Below are 16,547 nucleotides of genomic sequence, written 5' to 3' on the forward strand. Positions count from 1 at the left end.
AAAGATGCTTTATGGAAGCTTTTTGATCTTGAAGGTTTTCACGACTTCAGATTTTGGTGCATTAATTTCATTGGTGTCTTGTTTTTGGTTCCTCGGTCATTTGCTGCATCTGGACTGCAGAGCTGGAAAGCAAGCATTGCTTTCAATGCTGCTCTGTCATTTTCTGTTCAGGCATGAGATTTATGAAGTACTGTAAAACACTGCTGTCAGTTCTGTTGTCTGATTACTCTTTTACATGCTGCTGATTTATATTATACTGCTAAAACAAATGTGGGAACATCACCAATTTGTTCTGCGTTTTAGTGGATATCATCATGTATTTTTGACAAGAACAATGTTCTGATTGATTGTTGACTCAGTTCAAAAAGTTTTGAAGACCGTGGAACGTAGTTCACAGCTACCAATTCTTGAGTTGCACAGTGTATGTGCTTAATTTACCGTACTTAATTGACCTTTATTACTTGTATCACCTGTATACAAGGATTAATACTTCTTTTTCAGTCAAATGCTTTTGTTATCAATAGCTAACATGCCTGCTTGTTTTGAACTGATCTGTTAGTAGAAAATTGTTTCAAGGAAGAGCACCAACTGATGATCTGTGGGTATGAGCGTATAAGACTTAAAATTCCTAAGTATGATCTTGATCCCACTGAAGTCATTGTAATTGCCACTGATTTCAGTAAAAGAAGGATTTCATTTCCAACTTCCAACAGTGAAACAGATTTTTGTTTCCTTGCTTCTGTTTGCCAATTAGTTACCTTCATAAATGCTATTATAAGGAAAAAAGCATTTGTTGGCTTTCCAGCATGCAGAGATTAAAAAAGCAGAATTTGAATGACAGGTTTCTATTGACATGTCTCATACCCTGTGACGTACCCTTTGTTGCACAAAGCACATTCACAGGTGTACCCCTCTACAATTGCACATTTTCAAGACAATTCACTTAGCAGATATTGGAAAATTATAGTCTTGGTTTTTTAGCTGACAGCATGCAAATGCAAGAGAGCATCTTGGAACTTCGGCTTCAAGGGTATGCTTTTTTTATTTCACAGATAAAATTACTAGATTTGGGGTAATTATATTTCTTTAGCCATCATGCAAAATCTGGAGGTTTTCCTTAAAAATATATGTGTAAATATATAGCACTCACAAACTATAATAATTAAGTAATATTCATCCCATATTTTGTATAGTATTTTTCAGCTGCTAAAGCAAAATTGGATAAAAATGAATAGTACATTCAACTAGTTTTCTGTGCTGCCTGAAAGACCTCTTTGTATGCTAAATGTGCACCAGGACACTTTAACTGCACATTGATTGTAAAACCCAAGAAAGTAGAAACATATATAAAATACATTGAAACGATAAGGGAAAGGAATAAATTATATTAAGCTGGTTTTGTAGAGGAAGAAAGGAGAAACAGGCAGTTGTAAGATGCATATGAACTTCTTTGGACAGTGCATTATTAAAACATATTCTTATTTAAGGCATAAATTACACATGGTAGCTATCATAGGTTATTGTAAGTTATGTATGAGGAGGCTGAGAAGATAGTAGCAGGAAGAACAATATAAACAAAAGATAAGGCACTAGAAAGTGCTATTTTACGTCTTCCTGTTTTTCTAGATAAAACCCAACTAGCATTCTGTCATTCTGCATAATTACTGAGATTTGCGGTCCAAAATTGTCCTTAAAAGATTGCTGCAGCTGCTTTATTTTTATCATTGCAAAATTCACAGAACACAGAACAGGATTTGAGATGTGTGTGTATATGTATGTCTGTGTGTATATATATATATATAAAAAAAAAGAGGAGAAGTGAAGTTTTAAGTCTAATGCCATCTGTTATGATAATGTTTTGTAGGGTACTGTAGTCTTAATTGTATAAATAAACATAAAGTTAGATAATCAATTTTACCATATATTGTAAACAAAACAGATGTCTCAGTTCTACGTTATTGAAAAAAACTTATCGTATTGCTTAAGTATTGCATTATCAGTTGATGGGGAAAGATTTCAAAATACAACCAAATTTGAATTAAGCTGGGAAAAGAGGTAAAATGTATTTTTTATTTGCATTTTAAATTGTAAATGCGTTGTCATTTGTTATATGTAGTTAACAATCAGCACACAGAATTCACATGAACAAAACTCTTGTGGAGAAGAGTTGCAAGTGTGGTGCACTGAGACAACAAAATTGCTTCTCAGTTGTATTCCTTGTGGATTGTTTCCCTAAGTAAGAGTTGATTCAGTAGTTCAGTGTAGTTCAGGTTCAGCGTGAGTCTTGTTACAGTATATTTTTCCTGTATGCGGAATTCCTGAAGAGGGGTTTCATAGAGGGGTATAGGGAAACTGGAACAGGACTGGGTAAATAGAAGTGCCTGTATCAAAACCTCTTTTGCTGAAGAGGTGAAGTGGGGTGTTAAGACCTTGAACTGTGAGTGTTACAAGCATGGTGAACCGAGACTTTGTATGTGTGATTGCCTTCATCTCAGTTTATGGCCGGAGATTCCGCATTTTTTCCTATGTCAAATCCAGGTAAATGCTATAATCTCTGTGTTAAAGTATCTGTCAGTAAAAGTTACTTTTTTAGTATCACACATTCAGTTTACCTAAGAGTTAGTTACTGAAGATCTGTGCAAGATATTCTGAAATAATATTTTTCAATTGATCAAGCCAATCTCTCAGAAAATCCTGTAAAATTCTTAAAAATGGATTGCAAGCAATTTTGCTTTTTCTTACACATAAAAGCTGCTATTTAAATTATGTACACTGATGGGAAGATGGAAATGTACAGACGTGAATATTTTTTTGTGTGTGTATATGCAGCTGTCACTTATTTTGGACATACATGAGATATATTATTTGGAAAGGGATTTTAAAATATCTGCTTGCCTTCATGGTTTCTCAGGCCTTCAAAGCATTATTTAGTTTACTGCAGCCTAGGTAATAATAAAAGAGATGCTGCTTGTTATTACTCATATTAGTTGAAGTAAACATTTTTGTTTTAATGGAGCGGTAATACAAACAATGGAAGTTGCTAACAGAGCATGTAATAAAATAAAGCTTACCAAAAATTTTCTGACAGTCATATACACAATGAATGTTAAATGGCAACATGTTCCCTCTGCTTTCTTGAATCATGTAGAAATAACAGGAATTATATGTGAATTCTTCACAATATTAACTTTTTCCTGTCTTCAGCAAGCAATAAACCATATGTATATTCTGCACTTCATAATCCAAGCATGGAGATAAAAAATGTTCACTGAAGTTAAACTTTGGGCTCCTGTTTCCTATTAAACCTCTTTTATCTTCTCAAACTAAGAGTTATCATGTATTCAATATGTTTGTTTGGGTTTTGTTTGTTTTTTTGTCCTTTATTGTTTGTTTTTTTCTTTGGAAAACAGTTTCTACCCTCCTTCTCTCCAGGATCAAGAGAACAGTGAAGTAATGAGAGGGTGATTGGCCTCTCTACAGAACTGCTGACACTGCAGCAAGAGGAGCTTTGTGCAGTTTACAGTTCTTTATTTCTTTTTTTTTCCTGCCACATGAAAATTTCATGTCTTTTTTTTTAAACTTTTTATTGCATATCATTTTCTACAAGTTGATTTCAATATGTAGGATTTATGTGTGTGTGAGCTGGTGATTTCATGAAGAAAACAGTATAGGAATGAGAATAGTAGCCATCTTTTTTCCAGCTGAAGCCTACCTAGAACACAGCACAAAGTAACAGAAACTGGGATGGTGTTCAAATTTGTAAAACAAGATTACTGAATAACTTCAGCAGAATATTCTAGGATTTTGTACTTCTGTAAGAAAAGGAGAACTATTATTGTATGATTATGCAAATTGATTACTGAGTTCATGCCAGTGGAGATGCCTATCAATGGCTCTTCTTCCCCTTCTTATGTTAAATCAGATTTTTCTTGTCTTTTTCACCCATTAAAGTATTAGGAAGAAGGAATCATTTGTAGTAGAGGGCTAAAATTCATTGTATATCACATAGCTATTTTAGGAAAGAAAGGAAACTATGACCTGATCAGCTAAATGCTGACAGATAGTTTCTGCCAACGGCAAAAAAAGCATGCAATGGAAGGAAAGAAAATTTATGTGTGCATTACTGGCAGCTTCAAGCTCATATATGTCAATTTATTTTTTTTCACATATGGATAAAAGGCAAAAATCCTCTTCCCTAAAATTTTAGCTTCTCAATTCAAAATCTTAAACTTGCTAATTTTGTTGGCAAACCTACATAGTTAAAAGATTTAATGAAAATTTTATTAAATATACAGTCTAATAAGGAGTCTACTTACTAACAACAAGCTACTTCGCCAAGAATTATAGGCCATATTAATTACATGTTTTAGGCTGATACTAAATGATGGTTCCAAAAACCACAGAGTATTGTTTGAACTCACACCTAAGAAAATCCATTTCACATTTAGGGAACTATTATTTCTCAGAAAGAAAAAAAACATTCATTTAGCACATCAAAGTAATGCATGAATTTATACTGCAAAATTCTGCATCAGTTGCTCAAATCTTTTATAATGTAGTTGTTCAAGTCAGCACATTTTCCTGTAAAAAATGAATGGGACACTCACCATAATGAAAATGTAGCTGTGCTCAATTTCTTTGTCCTCTGTGAAGGTAGATCTCTTTTTTTCACCTGAAACTGGCCATAGTACATTTTCAGAGCTTTTACAGCATTTACAGAATTTACAGTCTTTGCCTCTTCCCTGTTTTTCAAACTGGACCTGTGTAAGTGACAGCAGTGATTTGGTGCATTTGTTTGGAGTGTTTTGCCATCAAAAGTATTACTAGTAAGGGACTCAGAAGGGGAGAGTTGGGATGTGGCTCCCTAAAATGTTAACTTCTATAGTTTTAGAAACTTTAGCCTGTGCTAGGTAATCATAAGTGTACAAACAAATTTGAGTTAAAGGGATAATAAAAAAATTGGTGTATAAACACCTTTCCAATCAAGTAGAAAAGCATTACTCAGTATTGAAAGATACCTCATATAGCCTGCTGAGAAAGATACGTTATTCTTTATGAATAGCTTCTAAGTGTTTCACATGACAATGTTTTAGAGTAGATCTTTGATTTCAGATGAGAGGTGCACATTTCCCTCCCCTGTTATTTGTTATTGTATATTAGAATCATAGAATTGCCTAGGTTGGAAGGGACCTTTCAGATCATCTAGTCCAACCATCAACCTAACCTAACCTGACAAAACCCATCACTAACCCATATCTCTAAGCACTATGTCTACCTGTCTTTTAAATACCTCCAGGGATGGTGCCTCAACCACTTCCCCGGGCAGACTCTTCCAATGCTTAATAACCCTTTCAGTGTAAAAATTTTTCCTAATATCCAGTCTAAACCTCCCCTGGCACAACCTGAGGCCGTTTCCTCTTGTCCTGTCCCCTGTTCCTTGGGAGAAAAGACTGACCCCCACCTTTCTACAGCCTCCTTTCAGGTAGTTGTAGAGAGTGATAAGGTCTCCCCTCACCCTCCTTTTCTCCAGGCTAAACACCCCCAGCTCCCTCAGCCCCTCCTCATAAGACTTGTTCTCCAGACCCCTCACCAGCTTTGTTGCCCTTCTCTGGACCCGCTCCAGCACCTCAATGTCTTTCTTGTAGTGAGGGGCCATATTGATATATTACAAATAATTACTTATTCACCTTAAAATAATCATATTATGGTTATACTAAATGAAACACTCATACATTCATTGATAAATTATTTTACAAAACAGAACACCTTGGGTATCCATTATCCAGTATTTAAGATATAAAATCACAGAAAATTGCAAGTTGGTAGTGTGGGTATGGATGTACATGTATGTGGGTTTTGAAGAGGTCAGTTTACATCTTTGCTTTATCTGAAATCTCAGAATAAGGTTCAGATGTGACTTCAGTACTGGCCAAGTATAAGAAAATTGCCTTCACTGGTATGATCTCTGCTTGAGGGAACTCACATAATCTACAATATTTTAGAGAGAGCCTCTTCAATTCTGTCAGACCAATGAGTTTGTAGTCTGCAGAAGTACAAATACTTTCAAGATTTTTTGAACACAATTTGGCATCTCATGCTTTTTTGAGAGGATTTTATTTTTTCATTTTCCCTTCATTTGTGAGTTTCTGAAGCTCCTAAAACCCCCATGATTTGGTGTAAGATCTCACATTCATTTTATTCTCAAAACTCCTTAGGAATAGGATACTGGAAGCCATTAAGAATTCAGATAAACACAGTTTGGGGAATTACAGCTCTTACAACTTAAATGCACCTTAAAAAAGTCTTTTTGTGTAGCTTGGTGATACAATTGACAGCAAAAATTTCAGAAAACTTTCTGACTAAATAGGTGATAACATTAACTCTATTGCTGATTGTGTAATGAATTTTTGCTCCTAAATCCATTAATTTTGAGAGTGTGGCCAATTGCTTACCTTTATTACCTGTCACCTAAACATGTATTAGACATACGGTATACATAAAGCAGTTTTATATCAGTCTTTCTGCATCTCCCATCTTGTTCAAAAAGAGACTCCTTTTTATTTTAGATGATACATGTTGAATTGACGTAATTATGTACAGAAGCCCTGCTGATCAGCATCCCTTAATGCTGTGTGTAGAATGACTATTGCAACAGCTCTTGGTCAGACAACAGTCAGTTCCCTTTGCTGACTGCAAGCTAATAATTAAATTACAACCTTTAGAAAATTTGCAGCTGGACTCCTCAATGAGAAGAAAGTCCAGCTGTCGAAATCTGGCCCCTTGATTTTTCAGAGTTTCTATATAACTGTGATAGATAACTTCTTAATCAGTAAATAACCTGTATGCCATGAAGAAATTGTGTCTGCTTGTTTGTTTTAAAGTGGATAAACAAATTTTAGCTGTTAACTGGCAAATTAAAGAAAAAAAAACCTTTATAAAACATAGTAACTGATTTGTCATATTTCTGATATATGTCATTACGTTAAACTGTGAATTTTCTTACTGTCATCTGGTAATTACCTGCCTGTCTTAACTAAGCCTTGTGATTATTGACTGTATGATCATAGTCTGGTTTTGGGTCACCCTGTGCTGAACAAGGATGTAGCGATCATGGGACACATACAGCATCATAAATGTTCAGGCACTGGAGAGGAACTCTGCAATGTCTCTGCTCTGAATTGAGTCAGTGGAAAATCAGCATCCTTTCCTCTGCAAGCCAGTCACACACAATCAACTCCGCTTGTAGAACAAATTTTGTAGACAAGCATTCTCATAATCTTGCACCTCCCGATATTACTCAGTTTTCATCCTGTTTATATTCACAAGAGCATCTGATGACTTTCCTAGGAGCCTTGGGTTTTGACAATGATGTTTTTCTCACTTAATGGAGACTAAAATATACTTCTGCTGAAGTCCCAAGTTATTCCTGCGCTCATACTTTCATTTGAGTGGAAACTATGTATACTCATCTCCATTCAACTAAATGGATTTATTAAGAAAACTAACTAGTCATTGGCTGACTAGAAGTGCATATAATGAGAATGACACATCATAAGCGAAGTGAAGGCAAATTTTGATAATAGGCTCAATACCAACTTGGCAGGGAGCAGTGCCCTTAGAAGACTTCTTACTTTGAACTGTCTACTCTTTTCATTGATTTATCAATGTTCTCTTCCATCTGCAGACCTCATTTACTGTCTTTCAACAAAAAGATAATTAAAAAAAAAAAAGTTCTTTGCTCATCTCTCCCCCTCAAACTCACACACAATTATGCAGCATGGTTTTCTTTGAAGGATCTAGTGTGACCAGTGTCATGAAAGAAAAGCAAAATAGCAAAGAAAAGAAAATAACAGATGCCAACGTTAGACTGCATGTTTATCTTAGCTACTAAGACAGGTTAGTTCTCTAGGCTTCTGAAGTTAAATATGCATAACAAGACAAAAAATAACAAAATTACAATAAATTTTAATACAAATTAATACACACTATTTAAAAATCAATTTAATATTTTTAATTTCTTGAGATAATTCTTTAATTATGAATTAGAGTAAAAAGTATGTTATAGGACTGATTCATGAGTACATTGAAGTCTAATAAAAAAACCACACAAAAACCGTTCTTAAAACTTGTAGTTTTTAACATTTACATTTGAATGCTGAAGTTAAAAGTCCCATAGTTATAATCTTCTTTAAAAAAGCAACTAGTTTTAGCAGATTTTATTTAGAGTATTGAATTACAGAACAGCAAAGCGCTGTTTAAATTGATAGTTAAAATAATGAAAAACAGGGGGCACAATAATCCCGTTGATCCAGAATAATTCTTTGAAAATATACCTATAGGTATTAGAGTTTCCATTACTCAAAAGATAGGCTCCTAATTACTGTCCACAAAAACGTCCTTGAAGTGTGTCTGCGCGTATCTGTGTTTACTTTTCGGCACAACTTTCAGCTGATCATCTCTCTCAAAATAGTACAGTGAGAGTTGAATTTCTTTTCTTTTTCCCATGAATTTTTAAAGCAACTTTCAGCACTTTCTGTGGCTTCCAATGTGTTATTTTGTTGAAAGTGAATTTTATCTCGCACTTTCCACAATGACAAAATCACATAAGGATTTTCTCGGTCACCTTTTCCTTGCCCCTGGAACTGAGCTACGTTATTTACCATTTGGGCAAAGAAAACCTTTCATATTCATAGGGCTCACAGACAGAATAGCGAGAACATTGGGGGGTGCGTGAGGTGAGGAGGTGAGAACAGTGGAATAATGGGGATGGGAAGAGAAAGCGGGGATACCAGAAACAAAGTGTTAAAAAGTTTATAGATTGGCTAAACCATACGTTTAGGCACATGTACCTAATATAACTCCTGCACTGAAAGACTCTAATACAGAAATTGTCTCTCCACCATGACTACTGTATGCATCAAGTAGCTCAGGACTGGTTTTGTCCTATGTCATTGCAGAATATATGGCTGAGCTATTAATTTTGATACAAACTGTATAAGCATGGGGAATCTGGTTAAGAAGTCCCCATTTGTAGTAGAGCAGATGTATTATCAATTACAGGTAGGAATGTTTTAATGTAAAGTTGTTCATGGCTATTGTCGTGGTTTGGCCTCAGATGGCAACAAAGAACCACATGCCGCTCTCTCGAGCTTCCACAGTACGGGAAAGAATCGGAAGAAAAAGGCAAAACTGTGGGTTGAGACAAAGGCAGTTTAACAGAACAGCAAAGGGAACAAGAAAACAACAACAATAACACGGATAGAGGAACATACAAACACGATTACAGAACCGCTGCTCACCGACCGTACCAGGGCGCCCTCCCCCTGGCTCCCGCTCCAAGCTGCGGCTTCCTGCACCCTTCCCTGGCAGCTCAGGGTGGGCATGGCTCACATGGCATGGAATACCTGTGTCCCTGCCGAAGCCTGCGGAAAATTAACCCTAACCCCACCGGAGCCAGGACAGCAATTCCTTTAATTTTGATGCATCTTTCAACTGAAATATCCAGCAACAGGTATGTTAGGGAATTCACTTGAGGGGTACGGAAATCCAGATTTAATCTCCTGAGTTGCCTGATTGAAATGAAGGACTTGATGGTAATGTTTGTCTCAGTCTCACTGTCTCCTTTTGGAGCTGTTCTGCTTTATCCAAGTAATTAATCATTTATAGCATCAGAAAAAAGCAGCGATCTGGTGCCATATCCCACTGACTAAGGATTCTCTGGGTATGTGGGTGAGACTGATGGCTCCTGTGCCTTCTTCAGGTGAAGTGGAGGCTTGAACCAGAGTGGGTGCCCTGACCACCAAGCTGTAGACTACTTTATGGCTGGATTTGTCTTTGTTTTTTAAGGATGACTGTGCAAGACCTGATGTGTAATGGTAAAATGGATTTACACACTCCTGTTGTTTCTGTAAGGTGGAGAAACTCTTTTGCGCTGTGTGATTATCTGCAAAAAACAACTTTAAAAGTTCTTTGATTGATAATGCTGGTCACTATGTAGGTGGGAAGGAGTTTTTTCATATAGTCTTAAAAAGGTTGCTATGTCTAGTTAATCTAACTTCAGATATTTATGATATTTTAAAAAACGTATATTTATCTTCATAATAAAAGATATAAAATTATAAATGTACCTTAATTACTGTGCAGGAATTAACTTATTTGTGATAGGTCGTAGACCCAGAGCAGAATAGGCAGATGTGTTCTACATACTATGGGTACTCTGAGGCATTTCTGAGGGAACCTCCACAAAAACACCTAGTGAGACATTTGCATAGCCTTAAAATAAAACTTAATTTTTATGGCATATACTGGATTTATTATAGGCTTCCAAGAAAATGGTACCATCAGATCCAACCAAAGAAGATGAGTTTTGCAGTTAACAGTCAAATACAAAGCTGTATATGGTGCTCTTATTCTCTATTTCTCTTCCTGGAGGCATTTTCCGCCTTTACCAAGACAGATCTGAGCAAGTCTGTTGGTCTCTTCTCCCAAGCGTTGGTCTCTTCTCCCAAGGAACAGGCCACAGGAGAAGAGGAAATGGCCTCAGGTTGCACCAGGGGAGGTTTAGACTGGATATTAGGAGAAATTTTTACACTGAAAGGGTTATTAAGCATTGGAACAGGCTGCCCAGGGAAGTGGTTGAGTCACCATCCCTGGAGGTATTTGAAAGATGGGTAGACGTAGTGCTTAGAGATATGGGTTAGTGATGGGTTTTGTCAGGTTAGGTTAGGTTGATGGTTGGACTAGATGATCTGAAAGGTCCCTTCCAACCTAGGCAACTCCATGATTCTATGATTCTAAGTGCAATCTCTAGATAGTAGAGATATTTATATATATTTTACATAAAGACTTGGCTTCATTGCTTCTTGTTTTACCTTTGGGATACATTACTTTTTTTAAAAAAATTCTTACAGAAACAGAAAGCAGGTGTCAACATAACCTTGGCATAACCCTGTTTTCTGCTTCTGCATCTCATGCTTACCACTTTACATTCATTATTACTTCAGCACATTTCTGACTTCCATCAAATTCAATTTAATTTAATTTAATTTAATTTATTTATGTTATGTTATGTTATGTTATGTTATGTTATGTTATGTTATGTTATGTTATGTTATGTTATGTTATGTTATTTTGTTAGAAAACTATGTAAAAGTCAGTTATGCCATTTCCAGGAATGTTTGTGCCTCTTTTCACACCAGATCCATTGGTGCAGTCAAAATTAGATGAGCTGCTTAGGGCAAGAATCTTGTCTTCTGACATCATTGTTAAATGTTACGTCCACCTCCAGTATGTCATAATGTGTTTGATGAAGAAGAAACAGAAGATGGTTGATTTAATATGAGACCACTGTTCTTATGTTTGGTGGGTTCCTGTATGATAAAACAGGGTTCTTAATAGATGGATATGCAAGTTTTGTCTCTGGTGAACTATTGACCACACCTTGTTAAGGAGGAAAATCTGAGCGAGGTAGTGAGCATTTCAGATCTCCACTGTCCTTTGCTATACTTACAAATTGTAACATTTTGGTGTTATAATTTTAAAAGCTTCCCTCAGAGCTTTTCTCAGAAAGGAAAGCGAGACAAGATCCTTGCTTCATCTGTGGTGATGAAGTAATGAGGTAGGGATTCCCAAGAGAATCACACAGGGATTTCCCTGTACAATGTGTTCACAGATTTAAGGTAAAGAGGAGAGACATCTTGTCTCATAGTTTATAAATTAGCCATCATAATATTGATTAAACTTTCCAATTAAAAATATATTTTTTTTCCTTTACATTTAAGCTGCCGTATGTCAGAAAATTAAACCAGAGATTCTTTTGTGACAATGAATGCAATCATCTGTATACTACTTTGAAAATCTGCCTCAGTTTTTTTCACTAAATGGAAGATGTTTACGCACGGTATAACAACAAAAGTTAGAAAAATTATTTACCTTATGGTGGAGGGGGAATACTCTGGAAGTCATTGATTAGTAGCATAATTTCATGTAGCAAGAGATGAAGAATTACAGGGGTGTTATGGAAAACAATCATAGTTAAAATTTATAGAACAGAAAATCATTTTAAAAGGTAAATATTCCTTCTTTTTGTTATGACAGAAGCACTGACTCAAGAAAACAGTGGTATTAAATGAAATTATGTTTTAAATAAAGTCCAAGGCATTATTACTTTGAGGAATTCGCTCCTCAGGGTTTTGGTTAGAGTAGAGTACAATTCATATGGGCTGTTAGGTATGTGAGGCAAACGTGTGCAGCCAAGTTAGAAAATATCAAGGGAAATGGTAAAGCAACTATAATTTCATACAAGTTAGCCAAACCACAGTGTTGGGAAATAAACATTTTAGTCCATTTTTGTCCAATTTCATTTTATATGTCATGTCTTGCAAAGGCTGACATCAGGCAACAAATAGCATAATAAATTAATTAGAATGCTAACTTTTGTTTGAAAATGTATTTCCAGGAAACTATGAAACCAAATAGTCGTGCTATTGTGCATATATCAAACATTGCACCAATCATTTTCATGCTGCACATCATTTTATTTACTAATTACAATAGGAAAGAGCTAATAAAACACCTTTTTCTTAGCCTAGCTTTTACTTGAAAGAGGTCAAGTACTGAAAGAGACTTTTTAAAAAATTGTAAGGCAATCTCAAAATTTCATACACAGTCACTGAATAAGGTTAGCATCTCTTGGTAAGGTAAAAGAATATATTGCTTGGGGGTTAAAAATTACAGTGTGGAGTCCTTCAATAAATGTTCTGCAGCACACAGAACATGAGGCACTGCCCAGCATCTGAGAAGAAAACCTCTCTCCCCCAGCCATAGCTTCATCTTTTTTCCTGTAGAAATCATGGAAAATGGATGAAACTGAGAAAAGGCTCCCTTTCCTTATAAAGACAAAACACCAAGCCATCAAAATTTCCGTTGTGTGCTACAAGCATGAGAGAGCAAATTGAGCATAACAAGTAAACACAGGGATCATGAACAAGATTGTTTGTTTGTTTGTTTGTTTCTTTTTAATGTTTTAGGGCCTTTAGCCAAATACTCTAATGTCATGCTGTGTGAAAAAGATGTTAGTCTCTCTGCTTGCTGTGAGATGTTACAAGTTTGGAACAGGTTGCCACTAAGAAAAAAAATGATGAAAGAATACATTAGCATGAATAACTCAACATTCTCTAGTGAGGAAAGAAAAGCAAGTTATTTACATATAAAATAAAAAAATTACACTCCAGCAGTGAATGAGTATCTAATATCAGATTGAAAAGGGGCCAATTTTAGGCTCGTGCATGGGAAGTTTGCATGTGAATTCCTTGCTTATAATGAAGGCAGTTGATCACAGCTTTCAGTGCGCACTGACCTACTATGTGCAGTGCGTACATTGACATCTGTGAACAGAAACAAAATCATGCAATTGTCTAGCAAATTGAATTTTAAATCTGTTATCAGTTAAGCATCTTATTAATAAAGACTAAGATAGTGGATATTCAGTGCCATTTTAGAAGAGGTGTGAATAAGACCTTTTAACAAGAGTGGAAACTGTGGCTTTAAGCAAATGTTCCCAGTTCCAGTTTTGGATTGCGCTAGTGGCTGCACAGCAGTGACCGAAGTCGGAAAGGCCAAAAGAGCAGTATGACTGATAGTGCCACTGTCTGCTTGTCGTCCAGAGGCTCCACATTTGGTCTATATCTGGCTTTTTTTTTTTTTTAAATCCAAGGTTTCCTGAAGCTTTTGTACCCATCTACCTGGAGAAACTACTTTTATCTCAATTCGATGGCCCCTTTTATGTTTTGTCTATCTTTTTTCCTGGTCTTATTTCAGATTTCCCACCTGTGATCTTCCCACATCTGCCAAAATAAAACTTGCCTCATGCACATAAACTGATTTGTTGCTTTTTCTTGAGACAGAGCATCTTTTAAACATGAGTATTGTGAGTTAGCAGTTGAGAAGATATGGACCTGGAGAAAAACTGAAAGATAATGCATTTGAGTGGACACAAACTAGGTCTGCAAAACTCTGAAAATTTTAGACAACCATGCTCTTTTTTTAATTTAAAGAAGCCTAGGATTCAATCAAAAAGCAAACAAACTCCATAGACACACAGGAATTGTCTTGCAAAGAGACAGAGGAAAAAATGTATTTTATTCACAAACTAGGCTTTTAGAATCTATCTGTCTTGAAATGTTTAGTCCAGTTATGACACTTGGGAGGAAATGGAAAAGCAAAAAACACATAGAAAAGGGACAGTTCATTAATTGACAAGAATTCAAATACATATTGATGTGGATCGTAGGGACGATCTATTTTAAACTATACAAAGCATTTAAAGAACACTTTTTCTACATTAAACAAAACCATAATAGAAGTATTCCATAAGGAAAATAGAAAGCTGCAGCCAGGAATTCTGAATCCCCCTTAAAATGCAGCTTCTGAAATCTTCATTTTCAAATGCTGAGCTTCTCCGACTCCTAAGGTAAGAGAGAGCAGAGGAGCAGAAGAATGGTATTAGTTGTCATAGGACTACATTATACCATAGATCACCAAAAATATACAATGCCAAAGAAACTAAAAGAGGAGATGCAGTTCCTATGGATTTAGGTAAATTAGTGCAATTATTGAATTATATATTTTAAATTTTAAAATAAAGCACTAATTTCTAACATTATCATAAGGAGCACAGCATTTTGTTCTATAAAAGCCAGTTTTCAAAGCTATTCAGCATATTTGGCAGCTTTTTACTAACTGTTCAAGCTTGCTTTCACACTATAGTATTGTCCTCATTTATTTTTTGTTGCTGCAATCATTAATCATAGGTTCTCTCATTCTTTTCATGAAGGCTTTGCCAAAAGGAAAGCTTGTCAACTTTAGCATTTCAAGATATAGAGCACAGAAAGGAAAAGTTATTTTAATTCTATACCTTCTTTAGTTATTAGTACTGTTCCACTATTTTCTTTTTGTCTGTGTTTCAAATCCTCTGTCTTGTCACTGTTGGAGAGAGAGGATTTTTTCTGCATCCAGTCTGAATAAGTCTTTGCAATCTTATAAGCACAAGATAGAGCTGATAGTATCTTCTTCTCAAGAGAAATGCATTAACACATTCTTTCCTGTAAGCTTTACTTTCCTGTCCTCAGATATGTTGCTCATGTGTAGGAAGACTCTGCCTAAAAAAGAAGGATGAATATGCTTAGCCAAAGCTTTAGCTAAAACTTTCTGTCTTGTTTCATGGTAATGATATCTTAGGGATCAATGTATGACTTTAAAATTGCTTATTTTGCTTACTTTACATATTTAATATAATTAGAGGCATTTGACATCACATTGTGGAAGTGAATTGTGGTGTATACTGGTACAATATTGATATGAGCAGACAGAGTTTGAGTTATTGAATACACAATTTGAGGTTTAATTATCATAGCAAATTTACATATTGACCATCAACTTCATTTTTCAAGTGGACAGCTATAAGGATGAATCCAATAAAACATCTTTGCCTGCTTTAATAGTCCTTACTGTCTGTATTTACATGCTGTATTGATTGATATGAAGATTTAATAAAATTTATTCATTGCAGAATTGAATTTAAAAGACTTCACTTGTTATTGTAGTACCTCTTGCAAATGTTGTATTTGAAATCGCTTAATTGGTCAAGCATTCCAGTAGTGCATAAAACTGTATTCAATTTGAGAGAAAAACATGTGGAGAGAATAACTACATTACACGATGCACAGTATGCTATATTACTTAGTTATTGCACCTAAAAAGCCACATATATGAGAAGTTCAAATCTAAATTACCTGAAATATACTTGGTTGGGGTCATTTTAACTCAATTTAACTGTTTTCTTCAAAAAATGGAAATTTCACATTCATTCTATCATAATTCACTCTGATTGAGTTGAAGTAAAAACCTCAGTCAGCCAGCCAGCTCTCAGAAGCAGGAGACTTCTGTTTTATTGTTTGTGGAAAACAGTGTTTTCATTAATAGGTGTTCTCTTGCTAAATACTTTAATATTTATAAGGTTGTCAGCGGTCATTGAGTAAAAGCTGAAAAAGTATATAATATTATTAATACAGGCAAGTAAATTAATTTTACTGTTCCTACATCAGGATTTCCATATCTATGAGATAGAAGTTGCTTTCCTTTGGCAAAAGTGCTCTGCGGACCTGTTTCCAGAGCGTTCATATTCCTTTGTTGTTTTCAGAAAACTCTTTACAAAATGCTAGGTCTGCAAATCTGTATTTTCTGAGCATCTTTTAACTTTATTTATGTTTAAAGGTTTTTAGAGCCTTGGGACCATAATCCAAGGGAAACAAGCTGCCAGCACATGTTCAGCTTCCACAGCTCGGCAGTAAGGCACTCTAGTATGTACTAAATCAAGTCTTTTGTTTGTAATTGTAAAGACAGATCCAATGAAAGCAGCTGTACTAACACTAAAGTGATGTTTATGGGCAATAAAAGACACACTTTTGACGTAACACCTCTTGGATCTTTGAACAGAGGAAATAAAGTGGATATAGAGTAGTAAGTATATTACCTCAAAGCAAACCCAC

At 35.4% G+C, this 16,547-nt stretch overlaps 1 protein-coding gene across 2 annotated transcripts in view; it reads left to right on the top strand.

Moving 5' to 3' along the window:
* The window catches only part of CSMD1 (CUB and Sushi multiple domains 1), a 1,197,532-nt gene that overhangs the window by 227,225 nt on the left and 953,760 nt on the right, over nucleotides 1-16,547 (top strand). The window lies entirely within an intron of this gene.

The sequence above is a fragment of the Chroicocephalus ridibundus genome, chromosome 3 (genome assembly GCF_963924245.1).
Source record: "Chroicocephalus ridibundus chromosome 3, bChrRid1.1, whole genome shotgun sequence".
NCBI classification, from domain to species: domain Eukaryota; kingdom Metazoa; phylum Chordata; class Aves; order Charadriiformes; family Laridae; genus Chroicocephalus; species Chroicocephalus ridibundus.